Source organism: Marmota marmota, unplaced genomic scaffold (assembly GCF_001458135.2).
Source record: "Marmota marmota marmota unplaced genomic scaffold, marMar, whole genome shotgun sequence".
NCBI classification, from domain to species: Eukaryota; Metazoa; Chordata; class Mammalia; order Rodentia; family Sciuridae; genus Marmota; species Marmota marmota.
The window spans coordinates 222,417-229,675 of NW_025999985.1; the positions used below are offsets into that span (position 1 = coordinate 222,417).

At 46.5% G+C, this 7,259-nt stretch overlaps 1 protein-coding gene across 1 annotated transcript in view; it reads left to right on the forward strand.

Annotated features, from left to right (window-relative positions):
* The first annotated feature begins 6,352 nt into the window (after positions 1 to 6,352).
* Znf614 (zinc finger protein 614) overlaps positions 6,353 to 7,259 on the forward strand; it is an 8,315-nt gene continuing 7,408 nt past the window's right edge. The window contains exon 1 of the mRNA XM_015507392.2: positions 6,353 to 6,623. The gene's annotated coding sequence lies outside the window, so the exon portion shown is untranslated. The remainder of the gene's footprint in view (positions 6,624 to 7,259) is intronic.

Sequence of the window (7,259 nt, forward strand, 5' to 3'; positions counted from 1 at the left end):
GGATGTGGCTCGGTGGTTAAGCGCCCCTGGGTTCCGTCCTCGTACGGGGCGCGCGGGGGGGGGGCGGAGTTTGTGGTGGGCCACTGAGGCAGCAGGCGGTTCCAGGCCCCTGGAGGTGGTTCCCGGCGGTCCTGCCCTCGCTCCTCCAGTCTCCCCAGACCCTGCTTTTGCAGTTATTTGTGGCGCCAAGCTGGACCCTGGAGCTATCCCCCTGACCCCGGTTGATGCTTTTTCATTCCCTCTTTCCCTTTGAGCTGTCGAAGTTTCTTTTTAGACTTTGTTGAGGTTTAATTGAAGTACTATAAGGCTCGCCTCCTGAACCACTCCAGGGGTTGACGGTGTTCCAAGGTCGTGCAGCCATGGCCACAGTCGGATTTTAACCTTGCCTCATCCCCACCGACGGTCCCCAAGCCGCAGTCCCTTCTCAGCCCAGGCACAACGGCGGACCTTCCAGCCTCCCCAGCCCGCAGCCTGGACTTTGCTTCCGTGTCTGGTGCTGGGGATGGAGCCAGGGCCTGGGCGCGTGGGGCCAGCACGACCCCTGACCTGCGCCCCGCAGGTTGCCTGGGCCGCTGCGGTTACAGGTGTGGCCTCCTGCTTGACTCACGAGGGCCCGTTGTCTGGTCTGTTTCACGCAGCATTTTGATGTCGCCCTTTGGTGTGAACGAGCCGTTCCTTTTCCTTAGAATTCTGCTGTCGGGCTGCGCCCTCTTTCTGCCGGTGGGTGGATTCGCTGCTTGGTCAGCACTTTTGGCTACTGAAGTCCGACTCCTGTGAACACTGTTGATCAGGTCTTTGTGTTCACAGATATTTTTCTTTCGCTGGGGCACATCTCTAGAAGTGGATTATGCAGTTGGTATATGTTTAACTTTTTGAGAAACTCGGGAGCGTTTGTTTCCCAGAGTGGTTGTACTTGGCCTGTGGTATCAGGAAGAGCATGGGCAGCGTCTCTTTGGGGGGTTCTTCCTGCCCAGGGGAATCCAATTCACCCTAAAACTTAAAATCTCAAATAATTAGCAAATAACATAGCACAGATACTCAGAAATATATTTACAAGAAAGCAAAGCCCCTGATAGATCTCGTCCACATGGGCTCTGGAACTAGACAAAGGGAAAATGGCTCTGGAGGTTTATTTAAGGGGGTCCATCAAAGGCAGGGATAAGGTTTCAAGGGCAGAGTCTTTGTAGTCCAAAGGTTGAAGGACATCTTGGCAGGTCACACCCATCTCAGGTGCTGGGTGGATCTTTGGCGGAGCTTGAGGGGGAAGTTCAGTGTATCAGGTGGTCATGCTCTGTGGGGGGGGCGGGGTGTGCCATAGGGAGTTCCCAAAGCCAGACTGATCCCCTGGGGAGGCTGATATGCTCAATAGTCCACACACAGCCCAGGGACAGCTTGTGACAATGTGGGAGTTCAGCATTTCCACAGCCATTCTTTGTAGGCATTGTAAGAGGCATAAAGCAGTATTTTGTGGTTTTGGTCTGTGTCTAATATTGGCTGACTATGGTAAGCATTTTGTCATGTACTTGCCCTTGTGTATCATCTTTGGTGAATATGTCTTTAGTCCTTTGCCAGTATTCTCGAGAGGTTTATTTTTGTATTGTTGATTTTTGAGAATTCTTTATATAGCCTGTATACTTATTCTATGCTTTGCAAAGGTTTTCTCTCAGTTTTTGGCGTTTCATTCTTCTTAGGATTTCCCATATAGAGATCATATTGTCTAAGAATAAGGACAGTTTTACTATGCATTTCCAATCTTGATGCCTTTACTTATTTGTTACCTTACCAAACTAGTTAAACTTTCTAGTATAGTGATGTATGGAAAGGTTGAAAGCAACTTTGTTCTCAACTCTAATGGAAAAACGTTCTGGATTTTTACTATTAAGTTTGTTGTTAGTTTTGGTTTTTCATAAATACCCTCTATTAGTTTGAGTAAGTTCTCATCTGTTCTTAGTATTCTGAATGCTTTACTTATGAATTAATTTTAACATTATACACTGCAGGGAAGCGATGGCCAGCGTCTCATTGTGGGGTTCTTCTTCATGCCATTGAGGGCATAAGCCACCTGAGAACTTAAAGTCTAAAAAATTAGTGAAGGGGCTGAGGTTGTGGCTCAGCAGTGGAGCACTCGCCTAGCATGTGAGGCTCTGGGTTCGATCCTCAGCACCACATATGAGTAAATAAATAAAGGTATTGTGCCAACTGCATCTAAAAAATATTAAAGAAATAGTGAAGAACAAAAGACAAAAAGGATAGAAATATATTCCCAAAAATGGAGCCCTGATAAATCCAGTCCACACAAGAGGCTGAGTTAGACAAAGAAGGATGGCTCCAGGGGTTTACTCAAGGGAGGACATCAAAGGCAGGGATGAGGTTTCAAGGGCGGAGTCTTTCTTGGTTATATCTTGCAGTCAGCAAGTTGATTGACATCTTGACAGGTCACACCCATCTCAGGTGCTGTTTGGGACAAGGCAGAGCAGGGTAGGAATTCATAATGTGTGAGGGCAGTTAACCAGAGCACATGTCCACTGCCTTTCCCAAACCCTACATGTTCCTGTGTACTAGGCTTCATGTGTGGTGGCCCACACGCAGCCCATGGATGACTTGCAGCAATATACTACCCAGGACTCCCACAGTCCCTCTTAGCCATAGTTTATAATTCTTGGTAGATTGTGCCTCATAATGTTCTGACACATTCTGATTAATTCATCAGGTCAATGTAAAAGCAGAACATGCAACCTGTATTGCTGGCAGCAACACAGATCTAAATCTGTTGCCACATCTCAACTCCAGTTGAGGGTAGGGACAGGCTTATAAAACTAAAAACTGCAAAAAGTGGGGACAGAAGACGCAACTGTAATCACAAGATACATTTCAAAAAAGTGGAAAATTATCAGGTTTTATATCAAAGAAAGTCACATCCTTAGAAATTACATTTTCAGAAGGGAGGAATGAGAGGTATGAATTTATACAGCTGTGCTGTCAAAACAGGAACTTGTGGTTAGGAGGCGTAGGGGGCAGATGTGGGCACCAGGTGGGAGGGGGCCAACTTCATATAAGGTGGGGTATCTGAACAAAATGGGCTAAGTCGGTGAGGAGTTTTGAAGTCAGCCCATAACAATCAATTTTGCTGGTATGTTGTTGTTTGTCACCTGTGTTCATGAGGGATATTGGTCTGCAATGTTCTTTTCCTCCACTGCCTTTGGCTTTTTATCTGAATTAAAGCTTAGTGATCCTTAATGGCTTTGTAAAGCCGACTGGACCTCGGCTTTTCTACGTGAGATGAGTTTGCACATAGTATTCCTGAAGTGTTCCTAATTCAGTTACAAGTTCTACTTCTGTAGTTACTATACAGCCATTCAAATTTTTAAAAACTCTTTTCCTGTTATTTATGTCTAGACAAATGCTGATTCAAGGGACAAATTCCTAGTTATCGCCATCTATCAGAGCTGGTGACCTAATGCTGGGTTCACAAAATATGACTATTCCAATAACTTAAGAAAATGGCATAGAAAGCACAGAAACAGAAGAAGTACACTTTCAAAATCTGGGATGGCTCTGTGACCATAGGGCTCTGTGGAAAGAGACAGAACCACTGGAATTCTTTATTCTTACACAGGGGACGCACAGGGGGAGGTTCCATGGAATATTCCTTCTATCCCAAAAAGGCCAAAGGAGTAGGATTACAAAGCAACAGGTGAGTGTAGCTCAGCCCTGTTGGGTGACGCCCACTCCTGGAGCCCACCTTCCTTATCCCCCAGTGTATTGTGGGTGCAATGACTGTTCAGTACCCTTTACTCAGGACTTCTGTCCGTAGTGGCTCCCAATACCTAGTCTTGCCTGCATCCCACACAGGTGGTGGAAATGGGGTCCCCCTTAGTGGAATGGGGTGGCTGAGAAAAGCTAGGAAAAGTAGAAGAACAAAAAAACCACAGGACACAGAAAATAATTTCAAAAGCAGGGGCGGGACTGGCAAGCCTATCACATGGATTGAGCTTCTAGACCACTGGTGAAGTGGAACTTGTGCTTGCTTTATTTATATTAGGAAACATCAAAAACTCTCCATAGAATTTCCTTCACCAAAAAAGGTTAAAGGAGGGCTGTGCAGTTCCCAACGGTTACACCCATCTCCAGAGTTGCTATGAGGGGTCTTCCTAGGAGAGTGGACCTAAAGGTCATGTGCATTGGGCAATCTATTGCCACAGGAGAGCCATGATAGTTCGCGGTGCCAAACCTAAATCTCCCCAGCTACCATACCAAGAGAAGACCCTCAAGTAATTCACAGATGGCTTCCTGCAGCCTAGAAATATAATTTTTTATGTGGGGGTAGTTTCATGTATCTATTTTTTGTTTATGGCATAAAATTGTTTGTGATATTATCTTGTAAACCTTTCAATTCTTGATGATGTCATCTTTCTTTTTTGGGTAACGGGGGCACTTTACCACTGAGCTGTGTCCCCAGTTGTCGGGGGCCATCCTGAGCAGGAGTAAAGCACCCCCCCCCATCCCCGGCCTTGAGTAATGAAGGTATTGAACTGGCATCGCAGGTCACATGTGGGAGGCCAACCTTACACGTGACTGAGTTACATTCCCCAGCTGGGTGCTGAGGTTCTCAGTTGCAGAAATGTGGCACCCTTCTTGGGTGTGTCTTGCTACAGCCCCATGGGTGAAGCTATGCTCACCTGTTCCTTTGTAATACAACCCCTTGCCCCGTTTAGGATAGAATCTTCCATGGAAGTGCCTTGTGTGTGACCCCTTCTCTTACTGTGCCCTTGGGTGTGGCCTACCCAGGTGTCAGCCAACCTGCTTACAGTGGACATCATGAAGATACTCAGCCCCTGAAACCTGACCCCTTGCCTCATTTAAATAGCTTCTCCTCAATAAAAGGGGTCAGCACGTGATCTCGCTCTCTCTTTCCGCGTACCCTTAAGATCAGAGGAGCTGACACAGTGACCCCAAAGAAAAAGGTATTTGTGTCTCTTGTGTGGTTATTTCGTGCAGCCCAGTTAGCCCAGTTTACCTGGAGTGACCCCTGAGCCTTTTAGTTGTGAGAACAGAAACCCGGCAGTCACACGCTATGCAAAGCAAGTGGGCCTTGCCTTTACTCTGCAAGGGAGTCTTCAGCCCTGGACTTGAGTGTTATCCAGTGGGATTGGGCCATCTCCCTTTCTGAAATGTTATCCCCTGCCTTATTTGGTGGGATATTCTATCTAATATCTTTTCCCTAATAAATAGAGGGGTTCTGGATGCACTCTCTTTCTAGCACTGTCCAGCGTGGAGCTGACCCTTAAGGTCCCAGAGTAGGCCCACCCTCCACCTGAGAAACTCATGTTTGTTGATGAGTCCTTGGCTTCCCCTTTCTCAGTTTATTCCTGCAGCCAGCTCCTGGGAACCCGGCTCATCTCCCAGCCCTGCCAGCTGCCAGGATCCAGCCTTTTTAATGTTAATTTTGAGACACACTCTGGCAAAGTTGCTGAGGCTGGTTCAGAACTTGGGGTCCTCTTGCCTAGCTCCTGAGTGGTTGGGGTCACAGGAGTGCACCACCACACTCAGCCACCCGCTTATTTCTGCTTTTAGCTTTTGTTGTAGTGGGGACCAAAGCCAGGTATCTTCAACCACGCGACCAGCCCGCTAGCTTCATAATAGAGGTTTGAAGCATAAAAACTAACTAGTGAGTTTTAAAATTAAAGAGACATGATTCTCGTTACCTTTATTGCCCAGCTCAGAGATGGCTCCTCCTAGCTCCTGCCTCCAGCCACCTAATGCGGTGGTGAGGTTAACACAAGAGGCCAGCTAGAGAGAGAGAGAGAGAACACGCCAGGGAGTGAGCTTTTATTGGGGAGCAAACAATTCAAGGGAAAATTCCATCCAATGAAGGTCGAGGGGGGCAGCATTCCAAGGTCAGGGTCAGTGATTGGTCTTTGGGTCAGTGGTCAGGCACACCTCCACATGGACAAGCCCTCGCACCTGGGACAGGGTGGGGAAGGCTCTGACACAGTTGTGTCTAAGTGCCTCTCACCTAGCCAGGGAGGTAACTCAAATCGTATGTGAGAATGGCTTCCCACAAGGTATGCAAGCAAGTGCTGTGCCACTAAGCTGCACTCCGCACTCTCACAGATTTGGGGTTTTTTTTTTTTTCTTTTTTTTTTTCCTGACCTAGTTAATTTTTTTCTTGGTTGCTCTAGTTAACATTTCATTTTTTTTCAAGTAAATACATTTGGGTTCACTGACTTTTTAAATTACTTTTTTGTTTTCTAGTTCATTGATTTCCACCTTTGTCTTTATTAGTTTTTTTCAGTCTGCTGCTTTGGGTTTCACTTTCTCTTTCTACAGTTTCTCTTGAGAAACTATAAAGTTTCTCAAGTGGGAAAGTTAGAGTAGTGATTTGAGAGTGCTGATATGATCTTTTTCTTTTGATTTAAAGCTATGAATTTCCTTTACTATTTTAGGAGTATTTAGGTAATGCTCTTATTTGTTTCTAGTCAGTTTAAATATTGTCCCATGTGATTTTCTTTTTAACACAGGGTTGTTGGGAGCCGCTCTGGAAACATGCCCTGAAGTCCTGAGCAAGAGAAACTGAACACTTTTTTGAGGCCCACAGTAACTTGGGCTCTGCCTCAGCTCAGGTAACGAGGCGTGGCTCCAGGAGTAGGCGTCACCTGGTGGGGTTGAGCTGCACTCACCTGTTCCTTGTAATCCTACCCCTTGCCTCATTTGAATGGCCTCCCCAATAAAACCGGGTTCCAGGCTGCTCTCTCTCTTCCTTGCCTGCCTTGCGTCCTTTGTGGGAGCTGGGTCAGAGGAGCCGTCCCAGAACCAAAGAAAAGGCATTTCTCTGTCTCTGTGTGATTGTTTCTTTTTCTTTTCTTTTTTTTTTTTAAGAGAGAGAGAGAGAAGAGAATTTTAATATTTATTTATTTTTTTGGTTTTCGGCGGACACAACATCTTTGTTAGTATGTGGTGCTGAGGATCGAACCCGGGCTGCACACATGCCAGGCGAGCGTGTACCGCTTGAGCCACATCCCCAGCCCCTCTATGTGATTATTTCATGCCAGCCCCGTTCACCTGGAGTGACCCTGACTGGTCATGTGTCACGACACATGATTGTTCAAAACTGATCTCTTGGGGCTGGGGATGTGGCTCAAGCGGTAGCGCGCTCGCCTGGCATGAGCGCGGCCCAGGTTCGATCCTCAGCACCACATACAAAACAAAGATGTTGTATCCGCCGATAACTAAAAAATAAATATTAAAAAAATTAAAAA